This window comes from Suncus etruscus, chromosome 12 (genome assembly GCF_024139225.1).
Source record: "Suncus etruscus isolate mSunEtr1 chromosome 12, mSunEtr1.pri.cur, whole genome shotgun sequence".
NCBI lineage: Eukaryota > Metazoa > Chordata > Mammalia > Eulipotyphla > Soricidae > Suncus > Suncus etruscus.
In genome coordinates, this window is record NC_064859.1 from 89250389 (window position 1) to 89263947 (window position 13559).

The window sequence follows — 13559 nt, forward strand, 5'->3', positions numbered from 1 at the left end:
GTGAGCCTCGCCTAAGAGCCTGGGTTCTTCTGGAGTGGGAGAGGGAGGTTGCACACACAAACACAAACACACACACACACACACTTGTTTTGGGGGCATGTCCCCAGGCTTTTCACACACACACACACACACACACACACACACACACGTATGTTTTGGGGAATGTCCCCAGGCTTTCACCCCTTCACCCAGTCATCCAGACCTGGGGGACTCTGAGCATCTATCTGAGGGTGGTCACACACACAGACACACACACAGACACACACACACACACACAGGAGTAACCCCATGAAACGGTGAAGTTGGGTCTCTCTCCTTTCTTCACACACACACACACACACCCAGACCCCAGGACTCTGAGCATCTCTCTGCTCATCCATCCAGTGGTCCACCAGGTGGGGCCTCTATCTCTCCACCCAGTGCTCCCCCCCCCCAGGACAGACACCCCCTTCCTCTCACACAGTACGCAAAGTACCCCTTTTCTCCCCAGATTCACTCACTACCTGAGGGCTGCCCAAAATGTTCTTTATTCCCACACCTTCAGCTTCTGGCACTGGAGGCCCGACTCAGCTGTGTCTCCCTTCCCTTTCTTTGGCAGCTCTTGATTATGGGCCTTAAAAGACCAGACTTCAGTTCAAGTCGCTTCCTTCTACCAAAGACACAGACTTTGTGTTCCTTGGAATTAGAGGAGGTATCTGGAGGCTTCTTTGGCGTTAAAAAATAAAATTGGGGAATGGAGGAGTCAATTCCCCAGACTTCGGTTGGCTTTTAGAAGCAGAAGAGGCAACTGGCCAGTGTGTGAAACTCATGACCTCTGGCACCCTGTGGCTAAAGCAGAAAGCTGCGCAGATCACCAAGATGTCAGCCAGGCCTTTGGCTGTTATCTTATCTGTCGGGTTCCTTACCTGTAGTGGCTCAGGTGGGTAATAGAACTGCCTTGGGAGAAATGGCCCTAAATCCTCTCTGAACTGGCCAATGAGCTCATGTGAGGAACTGAGTAAATGTCAATGTCAATGATGATAAGTGACTTTCCCCGCCCTCATACTCAGAGCTTTGATTAGGACCTGATCGAGACAAGACAGACAGGTCCTGAGCTCCAGTGTCATGGAGGGACCTGATCCTGGAAGAGGTTAACCACCTTTATGGGAGTCAAGGGGGAGACTGTCCCCATTTTCAGACGCAGCCAAGTGCACTCGACAGCACATGATTTGCTCCCTGGACAGACATCACCAATTAATTGTGGTACTTCCTTTCGGCGTCCATCCTCAAGAGTCTAAGGCCCCGGATTTTTCTCACCACCATCCTAGAGAGAGCTGGCTGTAAAGGGAAACCTCTCTTCTGTTCTGATCTTCTGATCGGCAGAGTGCCAGCCTTCATTTGCCTCTGTCACATGGTCAATGTCATTTGTTTCTGGTTTCTGGGCCTGATGCAATTCCCCGCTAGTCATCTTTTCTTTCAGAAAAAGGTACCGGGAAATTCTTGGCAAGACAGAAATAGAATTTATGGAAAAGGATATTTATAATAAAGAAAACAAGCTTTTTTTAAATGTCTTCCTAAAATGAAGACACATACTAGCAACTTCCAGTGGGATTTGGGCCTTGTGTACTACTGGAAGCCTATAATAGTAGCTAAAAGACTAACTTGGTATTCTGTTCGGAAATTGGAGGCCAGTTTGTCCCATCCTGTCCTTTCAGTATTCATGATTCACATAGGTGACACATTCCCATCCCATTTCTGACTTCCTCTTCTCCTCATAGGACACTCCTTGGAACTGAATCTGCAAATTTCTTCCTAAGTGTTTCCCTAATGCTACATCTCTGTTCACCTCCATCACCAACTGGAGAGAAACTGAATCTTACTTGAGCTGTGAGACATTCCCATCAAGTACTAATAGATTGAGGAGGGGAAGAGGTCAGGGTGGGGAGGAGGTCTGTTATATGTCTATCCAGTTCTGCCACAATTTAGGATAGGTTCCTAGGTCTGTTTCTGATAGCCTAGCTTTCACCATGGGAATGTTTCCTCTGTTTTCCTTCCCTACAAGACTTGACCTCCTCTTTCCTACGTTCCATGCCCCCCTAATGTTAGTTTTCTGGGCTTCCATCCTTTACCTCCCTCTGCCACCCAAACCTACCCACAGTGAAAGAAAGAGAAAAGCCACAACTTCAGATTCTTAGCGTCACATACATACAGTAGGAAGACTCAGTCCTCATGTCTCCTCTAAGATAATGCCATCGATCAATGTATAAATAAATTGAGTAATTTCTAGTAAAAACAGGAAAGTGCAATCAAAAAGTCTTAATTTATCCAGAAACTTGCCATTTTTGGAGCTTTTTGCCCTTACCTGATAACCCCAGTTTCCATGAGATCATTTCTTCCTTTGAACCTCGAGCACTTAACATTTTTTTCTTTTGAAAAAATATGGAACACTTCAAGAATTTGCGTGTCATCCTTGTGCAGGGCCATGCTAATCTTCTCTGTAGCGTTCCAATTTTAGTATATGCGCTGCCAAAGCGAGAATGAGAACTTAGGTTTTTTTTGGAGTTAAGGTCTATTACCCGCAGTTCGGAGTTTTATTTTGCCTGAAAATATTACTTTCCTTTCATGCTTGAATGACATCCCAGAATCAGAGAATTCTGGATTGACAGCGTGCGTGCGTGTGTGTGTGTGTGTGTGTGTGTGTGTGTGTGTGTGTGTGTGTGCGTGTTCATGCCTTATATACAAAGCCTGTACTGTATTATTGAGCAAAACTCCTTACAGAATGTTTTTTCTTCTTCTAGGGGGATTAATATGAAGGGGGCATCCTGGTAATAATGTTCAAGGCCTACTGTGCAAGGGACTGCCCACTCACAGTGGTGTATCAGGGACCATGTGTTCTTGGGGCTCAAACCAGGTTTGGCCACATGCAAGGCAAGTGCCTTAATCCCTGTACTATCTTTCTGGCCCTAGGATATTTTTATTTAACTTTTTTTTTTTTTTTTTTTTTTTTTTGGTTTTTTGGGCCACACTTATTTGATGCTCAGGGGTTACTCCTGGCTAAGCACTCAGAAATAGCCCCTGGCTTGGGAGGACCATATGGGACCACGGTCCTTCCTTGGCTAGCGCTTGCAAGGCAGACACCTTACCTCTAACGCCACCTCACCGGCCCCTATTTAACATTTTTAATAAAATCCCCCCATCTTCTTCTGACCTTGATAATTCCTAAAGAACTTCGTTATTGATCAAACCATTTTCTTGTTTCTTTTCAAACTTTATGTTTTTATTTATTGGCTTTTGGGCCATACCCAAAAACTCAGAGATAACTCTTGGCAGGCTCAAGGAACCAAATGGTGTACTAGGGATTAAATCTGGGTCAGCTGTATGTAAGGCAAATACCCTGTCCACTGTGCTATCACTTTGGCCCCTTTACCTTTATTTTTCAATAATTTGACTATGAGATGCCCAGTATAATCTTTGTGTTTATTCTGCTGGTAATGGGCGGGGTGGGGTGGGTGGTTGTGTGACTCGAGTAGGAGCACACAATCTTTTTTTTTTTTTTTTTTTTTTGGTTTTTGAGCCACACACGGCGGTGCTCAGGGGTTACTCCTTGGCTGTCTGCTGGCAGGCACGGGGGACCATATGGGACACCGGGATTCGAACCAACCACCTTTGGTCCTGGATCGGCTGCTTGCAAGGCAAATGCCGCTGTGCTATCTCTCCGGGCCCCAGCACACAATCTTTTAAGTGTAAGGCCCTAGGAAACTCTGGGAGCTCTCTGTGCCTCTCCTCAAACACCCCCCTGGGAAAGTCCTGGTAGCTCTGAGCTCCATTGTTTTGATTCTTCTCAGTATTCACTTACACTTTCAGTTATTTACAGTCTTGAACCTGCAAACTTTACCTTTTATCAGGTGGTAATAAATTTTTGCCATTCTTTCTTCAACTCCTTTTACATTTTTTCTACTATCTCTCATCTCCTTCTGGCACTTTAATTCCATGCATCATTGACTGTTTGAGACCATTGGGGGATCATGTCAGGTGTGCTCTGCCTGTGCAAGCAGATGTCCCACCACTAAACACAAAATTCTGGCTGCAGCCACCATGGGGCATCTGGAGCCAGAACAGGGAACTGAATATACACTTTTTTGACTGTCTCTCTCTGCTGGAACTAATACACACTGACTGTCAGCAGCTGTGCTTTCTGCCCAGGTTGTCTCCTCTTTTCAAGTCTAAATGATCTAAACCTCGCAATCTCTCCCCTTCCCATATCAACACACACACACACACACACACACACACACACACACATCTACCATCTTTCTGTTTCCATCCCAAGAAAAAGAAGGCAGGCAAAAGTTTCTTCCCTGGCTGGAACTATAGCATAGCAGAAGGGAGGGCTTTTTCCTTGCACAAAGCCCACCAGGGGTCAATCCTCAGCATCCCATTTGGTCCCCAGAGCCTGCCAGGAATAATTTCTGAGCCAAGAGTAACAACCCAGGAGCATGGCCTGGGGTGACCCTCCCCCCAAAAAAGTTTGTTCTCTTCCCCATCTCTTTGCCCTGACCCTGCTTCTGAGAGAACAACAGTGTGTTCTTTTTTTTCATGTTCAAATGCTCAAGTGAAAATCAATTCTGGAAATATGGGAGGAATTACTTTCCCCAACTTTAAACTTTACTACAAAGCAATAGTTATCAAAACAGCAATGGTATTGGAATAAGGACAGGCCCTCAGATCAGTGGAATAGGCTTGAATACTCAGAAAATGTTCCCCAGACATACAATCACCTAATTTTTGATAAAGGAGCAAGAAATCCTAAATGGAGCAAAGAAAGCCTCTTCAACAAGTGGTGTTGGCACAACTGGCTAGCCACTTGCAAAAAATTGAACTTAAACCCCCAGCTAACATCATGTACGAAGGTAAAATCCAAATGGATTAAAGACCTCGATATCAGACCCAAAACCATAAGATATATAGAACAACACATAGGCAAAACACTCCAGGACATTGAGACTACAGGCATATTCAAGAAGGAAACTGCACTCTCCAAGCAAGTGAAAGCAGAGTGAAAACAGATGAAAACAGATGAAAACAGTGAAAGTGAAAACAGATGGGAATATATTAAGCTGAGAAGCTTCTGCACCTCAAGGGAAATAGTGCCCAGGATATAAGAGCCACCCACTGAGTGGGAGAAACTATTCACCCAATACCCATCAGATAAGGGGCTAATCTCCAAAATATACAAGGCACTGACAGAACTTTACAAGAAAAAAACATCTAATCCCATCAAAAAATGGGGAGAAGAAATGGACAGACACTTTGATAAAGAAGAAATACAAATGGCCAAAAGACACATGAAAAAATGCTCCACATCACTAATCATCAGGGAGATGCAAATCAAAACAACGATGAGGTACCACCTCACACCACAGAGAATGGCACATATCACAAAGAATGAGAATAAACAGTGTTGGCAGGGATGTGGAGAGAAAGGAACTCTTGTCCACTGCTGGTGGGAATGCCGTCTAGTTCAACCTTTATAGAAAGCGATATGGAGATTCCTCCAAACACTGGAAATCGAGCTCCCATACGATCCAGCTATACCACTCCTAGGAATATACCCTAGGAACACAAAAATACAATACAAAAACCCTTTCCTTACACCTATATTCATTGCAGCACTATTTTCCATCTCAAGACTCTGGAAACAACCAAGATGCCCTTCAACAGACGAATGACTAAAGAAACTGTGGTACATATACACAATGGAATATTATGCAGCTGTCAGGAGAGATGAAGTCATGAAATTTTCCTATACATGGATGTACACGGAAACTATTATGCTGAATGAAATAAGTCAGAGAGAGAGAGAAAAACACAGAATGGTCTCACTCATCTCTGGGTTTTAAGAAAAATGAAAGACATTCTTGCAATAATAATTTTCAGACACAAAAGAGAAAAGAGCTGGAAGTTCCAGCTCACCTCAGGAAGCTCACCACAAAGAGTGATGAGTTTAGTTAGAGAAATAACTACATTTTGAACTGTCCTAATAGAATGTATGAGGGAAATGGAAAGCCTGTCTAGAGTACAGGCGGGGATCGGGTGGGGAGGAGGGAGATTTGGGACATTGGTGATGGGAATGTTGCACTGGTGATGGGTGGTGGTCTTTACATGACTGAAACCCAAACACAATCATGTATCTAATCAAGGTGTTTAAATAAAATATTAAAAAAAATCAATTCTGGAAACCTAGTTGAGGCTGCCCTAGTGTTTGTTCCTGGAACAGATGAAAAGCAGGCCAGGATGGGAGTGGGGTGAGGTCAGGGGTTAGGAAAAGGCCAATGGTCATTTGACATACAGTTGCCCTGTCATTAATTTGATATTTGTTTTCATTCAGCAAGTACTTATTAAGGATCTATTATGTCCTGGCTACTGGAAACAAGGAGTTAGCTGGGAATGAGCACCCAGGAGGAGCTTCTGAGAGTCCATCAGCGCCATGAGCCATGGTCTAAGGAAGTTTCTTTGACCTGCCTTAGCTTCTTTTTCTTTTCTTCCTGTCTTTTTTTTTTTCTGGCCATACACACTGTTGTAGAACCATGAAGTGGGCTGGCAGGGGTGGAGGCTGGGGGCTAAGGGGTACATTCTGCAGAGAAAGCAATGAAAATGGAGATTTAAGAGAAGAGATGAAGGGAGAGGAATTCACCACAGAGAGAAAGGTGCCTTCTCAAGAGTGGGTCACTTAGGGTCGTAGAAATCTCCCTACTCTGGCTGAAGGCCTAAAGGTCCCGGAAAGGCAGTGCCAGGGGAGCCAGAGGGGGAAGTTGGCCCAGATTCCATCCCTGGGCCAGAAGTGCAGGGTGGAGCGAAAGGCCAGACTCGGGTGAGGCCCTGGAAAGGACGTGCCCATTCATGACTGAAGCACCAGGGGCTTCCAGTCTGGCAGGTGCAGCTCAGAGAAAGGGAATCCAGCCGGTATGCAAGAGGCTGACCTGCTTCCTGTCTGACAGATTGGCCCAGCTGTCAGCTTGGAGGCTGGCCCCGCTCAGGCCTGGAGCAATACCAGTTTCCTCCTGGTAATAATCTCCCTGGCACTGATGCAACATTCCACACTAGGCCGAGTGCTTTGGTTCCTTTACTTACCCCTCACCACATTCCTGGGGAACAAGCTCAACATCTGTTGGTGATCCCCTCACCTTGCATGGGGGAGGACGGCGAGGTAAAATGAAGCTTCAGGTTCCCTTTGGAAAATTTCCCTCCATGGGGTGGGATTTTCCCCCTCTCTGGTGGAGTCTGTCTGGCAAAAGTGTCTTATTCCTAGTATCACTGCTAGGAAACCTCTTCTCCTGAAATAAGATAATATCTGAGTCGATGAAATAATAGAAAGAACTGCCCCTCCACTGGCCTTCGCCCATTCTGGGGATAGAGCCCCTGTGGTTGCCGCAGTTCTGTGGCAAGAAGGCAGACCCAGGCCAATGGAGTGGGGTGCACTTCGTGATTATTTAGATCCAACCCAGTGCTAGTCCAGAGACCACTTCCTGAAAAACCTAGGGTGCCAGAAACTCAACCTGACTTGACTTTTCTTCCTAAGAACAAGGTGCCTTCTATTAGCAAAAGTGAGAGAATATCTCAAAGTGGGGGCTCTGACTGCATCCAGACTGGGGAGCAGAGAGCCACCAGAAGAGGATCAGCAGTTTAGGGCTGTTGCCATTTCTGAGTTTTCCCCTTCTTCACACAGGCATCTAAGGATTAGTGCCCCCCCCCACACCCCAGCCCTACTACCCATCTTTAATCTGAAACTTTTTGATTAAGTAGAACAATGTAGAAGGGCAAGAAAGATTAAAAAAAAAAATAGACTGTAAAGAAAGCCTACCTAGAGTACAGGCGGGGGTCGGGTGGGGAGGAGGGAGATTTGGGACATTGGTGATGGGAATGTTGCACTGTTGATGGGTGGTGTTCTTTACATGACTGAAACCCAAACACAATCATGTATGTAATAAAGTTGTTTAAATAAAAAATTTAAAAAATATACATATAAAAAATAGACTGTTTACAAATACATTTAATTTCACAACTATTTATCAACAGGTGGATATTTGGGGGAGACTTCTGGGGGGTATTACAGGAGAACCCTGAGTGTCAGAGAACTCCAGACCAAGCAATGCCCAGCCTCACTGTCTATGGAACATGCCAGGCATGCCTTGGTACTGTTTGTTCCTTCCAGTGCAGTACATGGGGGTAGTATCAGCCTCAATCCACAGGAAAAATGGAAGATAAGAGAAATCGAATCACTTCCCCACAGTCACATAGGGAGTGCAAGAATGAGAACTTGATTTGGGTTATCATGACTCTTAAGATTATGTCTTTCATTCTATCTTTTGTCCATTCCTTCCCCATTCTTCTCTGTTGACAGCAGCAATAGTGTCTCTGATTTTACTTTAATAATATACATGAGTGAAAACTTCCTAATGATACCAAAAAAACAGCTCCTCCTGCCCCTGAGAATATGATGAACCAAACTGCAGGCAAGTGCCTCTTAACAGTGGGACATGCAGCTGCACTCAGAGCTTGGGACTTTCCCCCTGCAACCAACATAGGTCACTGGAAACTCCATACCCCACCCATCTCACCCCACAGCCTTTGCACTGACATATCCACAATGCCAACGGTGTGATTTACATGCTCTTATGCCACTGGTTACCTCTAGATGGTCTTGCAAACATTGACTTTTAAAAAAAAGAAACCAGGGGCCCGGAGAGATAGCACAGCGGTGTTTGCCTTGCAAGCAGCCGATCCAGGACCAAAGGTGGTTGGTTCGAATCCCGGTGTCCCATATGGTCCCACGTGCCTGCCAGGAGCTATTTCTGAGCAGACAGCCAGGAATAACCCCTGAGCAACGCCGGGTGTGGCCCAAAAAAGCAAAAAAAAAAGAAAGAAAAGAAAAAGATACCAGGGCCCTAGAAATAGCACATCAGTAAGGCATTTGCCTTGCATGTAACTGACCCGGGACAGACCTGGGTTTGATCCCCAGCATCCCATATGGTCCCATGTAGCATGAAATAATTATAATAATAATTGCCTTTTTGGCTCTTGGCCCTTTCTGCGCTGCTGTGCGCTCTGGCTTCTGGGTTTCTATGTTCTGGTCTTTGACCAGCATAGAGCCCAAAGGGAAGATGGCTAACAGGAGATAAGATGCAGGGCTAGCAAAATATTGCTGTGCATAAAAGGTTATGAATAGGCCACACACACGTGGTGGCTAGGGCTTGAATAAAGATGATTCTTCCTGACGCCTGACTGTGAGTGAGTGATTTCACCTGGGCCTGGGACTCGCCGACTGCATGAAGGTTGCAGAGCCACGTGGGCTGGATGGCATCCTCCACCATCCAGCCCCATCGTTAATTATTTCATGCTACAGTCCCAGAGCCTTCCAGGAGCGATTTTTGAGCACAAAGCCAGGAGTAACTCCTGAGCACTGCTGGGTGTGGCCCCAAAACAAAAAATAATAATAAAGAGAATCCATTGCACAAAGGATAGGAGCTTGCCTTGCATACTACTGATCCAGGCTATATGATTCCTCCATAACCCCTAGTGGTCACTCCTGAGCTCAGATTCCTGCCTGGTCCAATAAGCACTTTGCCATATCTGCCCCTGAAAAAAAGAAAAAGAAATGGGAACCCAATTTGTCAGAAGAAGAGACATGCCACCAATGACCTTCTGATGCCCATTCAGCCTGTCCACTGTGAGTGGTAATAATGAATTAAAGGAACATCCTGCCTTTCATGACCACCCACCATTGATGCTATTTAGTAAGATCAGATTCAAATTACTCAGAATGGTTAGGGAAGTTTCATTACTTTCCAAATAGGCTATTGAAGGAAAATAAAATCTTCTTACTGTGTGACTGATTTTCAGTTCTGATTATAGGCCATGTTTTCCTTCTTTCTGAGGTTAGTCTTCGAGTTGGTTAGATAGAAGCCAACAGAGTTCTCCACTGCCAGCTCCTGGTTTATGGAAATAAAATAACACAGAATGCTCACCTCTGACTCCTTTATTTTATTTTGTTTTTTGGGTGATACCTGGCAGCACTTGGGGGTTACTCCAGCTCTGTGCTCAGAAATCGCTCCTGGCAGGCTTGGGGGACCATATGGGATGCCGGAATTCAAACCACCATCCTTCTGCCTGCAAGGCAAAACACTCTACCTCCATGCTATTTCTCCGACCCCACCTCTGACTCTTATTTAACACTATAGACAGAATTTTTACCACCTTTGAAATAGGCGTCTTAGAGTTTATTCATTTGAGAATGGAGGAATTTAAGATTTATGACCAAATCTTACTTTGTTTTTTCCTAGCAGGCACTCAGGACTTACTCCTGACTCTGTGCTCAGAGGTCATTCTCTCTCCCTAGCCCCACCCTGACCCCAAAACCAAGCATTTTTTTTTTGTGGTTTTTGGGTCACACCCGGCAGTGCTCAGGGGTTATTCCTGGCTCCAGGCTCAGAAATTGCTCCTGGCAGGCACGGGGGGGGACCATATGGGGCGCCGGGATTCGAACCGATGACCTCCTGCATGAAAGGCAAACGCCTTACCTCCATGCTATCTCTCCGGCCCCAAAACCAAGCATTTTTAAAAGCATGCCTATAATCTCAATTTCCTTAAGAAATATTTAATGGGGGCCGGAGAGATAGCATGGAGGTAAGGTGTTTTGCCTTTCATGCAGAAGGACGGTGGTTCAAATCCCGGCATCCCATATGGTCCCCTGTGCCTCGCAGGGGCGATTTCTGAGCACTTGCCGGGTGTGACCAAAAAAACAAAACAAAACAAAAAAAGAAATATTTAATGAAAATCTTTACATAAGCATTATACATTTATTCTTCACCTTGTTCCAAAAGTAATTTCAATTTCTATTACTGTTCTAAAATGTTCAATTCTCCATTCTGGGAAATGTCAATGTTGGTTTGGTTCTTAAGGAAATTGTTAGCCAAATTCCCCATTAAAATGCAAATATTAACTCTACAATGTTCTTTTTTTATTTTATTTTCTTGAGACTATTGTGATTTACAAGGTCTATCATAGTTGGGTTTTAGACATACGTGAATCTAGACCAATTCCACTGCCAGGGTCCACCTCCTTCCACCAATGTTCCCAGAGTGCATCCCATACCATCACCCTTTGTCCTTCAGTCTGTCAGTATAACAGGCCATTTAAAGTTTAGATTGTGGGGCCAGAGAGATAGCACAGCAGTAGGGCATTTGCCTTGCACGCTGCCGATCCAGGACGAATTGTGGTTCAATTCCTGGCACCCCATATGGTCCCCCAAACCTGACAGGAGCAATTTTTGAGTGTGGAGCCAGAAGTAACCCCTGAGTGCTGCCCAAAATCCCAAAAAGAAAAAAGAAAAAGTAATATTAGGGCCCGGAGAGATAGCACAGCGGTGTTTGCCTTGCAAGCAGCCGATCCAGGACCAAAGGTGGTTGGTTCGAATCCCGGTGTCCCATATAGTCCCCCGTGCCTGTCAGGAGCTATTTCTGAGCAGACAGCCAGGAGTGACCCCTGAGCATTGCCGGGTGTGGCCCAAAAACCAAAAATAGGGCTGGAGAGATAGCATGGAGGTAAGGCGTTTGCCTTTCATGCAAGAGGTCATCGGTTCGAATCCCAGCGTCCCATATGGTCCCCCGTGCCTGCCAGGAGCAATTTCTGAGCATGGAGCCAGGAGTAACCCCTGAGCACTGCCGGGTGTGACCCAAAAACCAAAAAAAAAAAAAAAAAAAAAACCAAAAATAATAATAATAATAATAATAATAATAATAAAGTAATATTAAAAAAAATAAAGTTTAGAGTTGGGATCTCTTGAGTCTATTGTTATTAACTTTGGCTTGAATATTTAGTTCTGTCCTTTTTTTGTTTGTTTGTTTTTGTTGTTGTTTTGGGCCACACCTGGTGGTGCTCAGGGTTTCTCCTGGCTATCTGCTCAGAAATAGCTCCTGGCAGGCACGGGGAACTATATGGGACACCGGGATTCGAACCAACCACCTTTGGGCCTGGATCAGCTGCTTGCAAGGCAAACGCCACTGTGCTATCTCCCTGGCCCCTTCTGTCCTTTTTTTTTTTTAATCTTCACCAATTCACCTGAGATTACTTGGCCCCTGGCCCTCATCTTTTCTTTTTTTTTTTTTTTTTTTTTGTGGTTTTTTGGGTCACACCCGGCAGTGCCCAGGGGTTACTCCTGGTTCCATGCTCAGAAATTGCTCCTAGCAGGCACGGGGGACCATATGGGACGCTGGGATTCCAACCGATGACCTTCTGCATGAAAGGCAAACAAACACCTTACCTCCATGCTATCTCTCTGGCCCCTGGCCCTCATCTTTTCATATTTGTGTTTCTTCTCCTCCACTCAGTTTTCTTCTCTTTAGTAAATCTTTTTTTTTTTGGGGGGGGGGGGGGTTTACACCCGGCAGCGTTCAGGAGTTACTCCTGGCTCTATGCTCAGAAATTGTTCCTGGCAGACTTGAGGACATATGGGATGCCGGGATTCAAATCACTATCCTTCTGCATGTAAGGACACACGCCTTACCTTCATACTATCTTTTTTTTTTTTTTTTATAAAAAAAGTGTATGGGGGGTCAGTGGTGGCACGAGTGATAGGGCGTTTGCCTTGCATGTGTGCTAACCTAGGACAGACTGCAGTTCGATCCCCCGGTGTCCTATATGGTCCCCAAGCCAGGAGCGATTTCTGAGCACATAGCCAGGAGTAACCCCTGAGCATCACAGGGTGTGGCCCAAAAACCAAAAAAAAAAAAAAAAAAGAAGAGAAAAGCAAACAAAGTGTAGTCATATTTTACTTTTAGTACCCAAAACAACAATATACCAACTACAATTTAACTCTAAACCACATTTAGATTCTAAATAATTCAGTTCTATCATTTCAACAACCAAACTTGTTTCGCTTTCATTTTTCGCCTTTTTTTCTCTTTTGAAGGGGTAATGGTTAGGCCGTACCCAGTTGTATTCTGGGCTTACTCCTAGCTCTGAACTCAAGGATCACTCCTGATGGGTTCGGGGGACCATATGGAGTACTGAGGATTAACCTAGTTTACTGTATACAAGGCAAGTGCTCTACTCACTGTACTATCATTTCTGACCCCATTTTCTTTGTTGTCTTTTAAGACTTACATAGTTGAATATATATTTATTGTTTGAATGTAATTATATTGATATAATTTCATCTTAAGCTATTTCTACTTTATGCTATATCATAGATTATAAAATAAAAATAGGAAAAAAAAAAGGGCCGGAGAGATAGCATAAAGGTAGGGTGTTTGCCTTGCACGCAGAAGGATGGTGGTTCGAATCCCAGCATTCCATATGGTCCCCTGAGCTTGCCAGAGTGATTTCTGAGCATAGAGCCAGGAGTACCCCCTGAGCGCCGCCGGGTGTGCCACCCCCCCCCCCCGCAAAGAAAAAGGGAAAAGAATTTCTCCTAGTAGTATAATTCCTGATCTTTTTGGTTTTGAGTCACACCTGGCGGGGCTCAGAGGTTAATCTGGTTCTGTGCTCAGAACTTACTCCTGGCAGGCTTGCGGGGACCATAT

General features: G+C 44.9%; 1 non-coding gene across 1 annotated transcript; it reads right to left on the bottom strand.

Annotated features, from left to right (window-relative positions):
• Positions 1–2412: 2412 nt before the first annotated feature.
• LOC126025126 (U6 spliceosomal RNA) lies at positions 2413–2514 on the bottom strand. Its single transcript, XR_007501172.1, has one exon. It is a non-coding gene; the product is annotated as a U6 spliceosomal RNA (small nuclear RNA).
• Positions 2515–13559: the final 11045 nt, after the last annotated feature.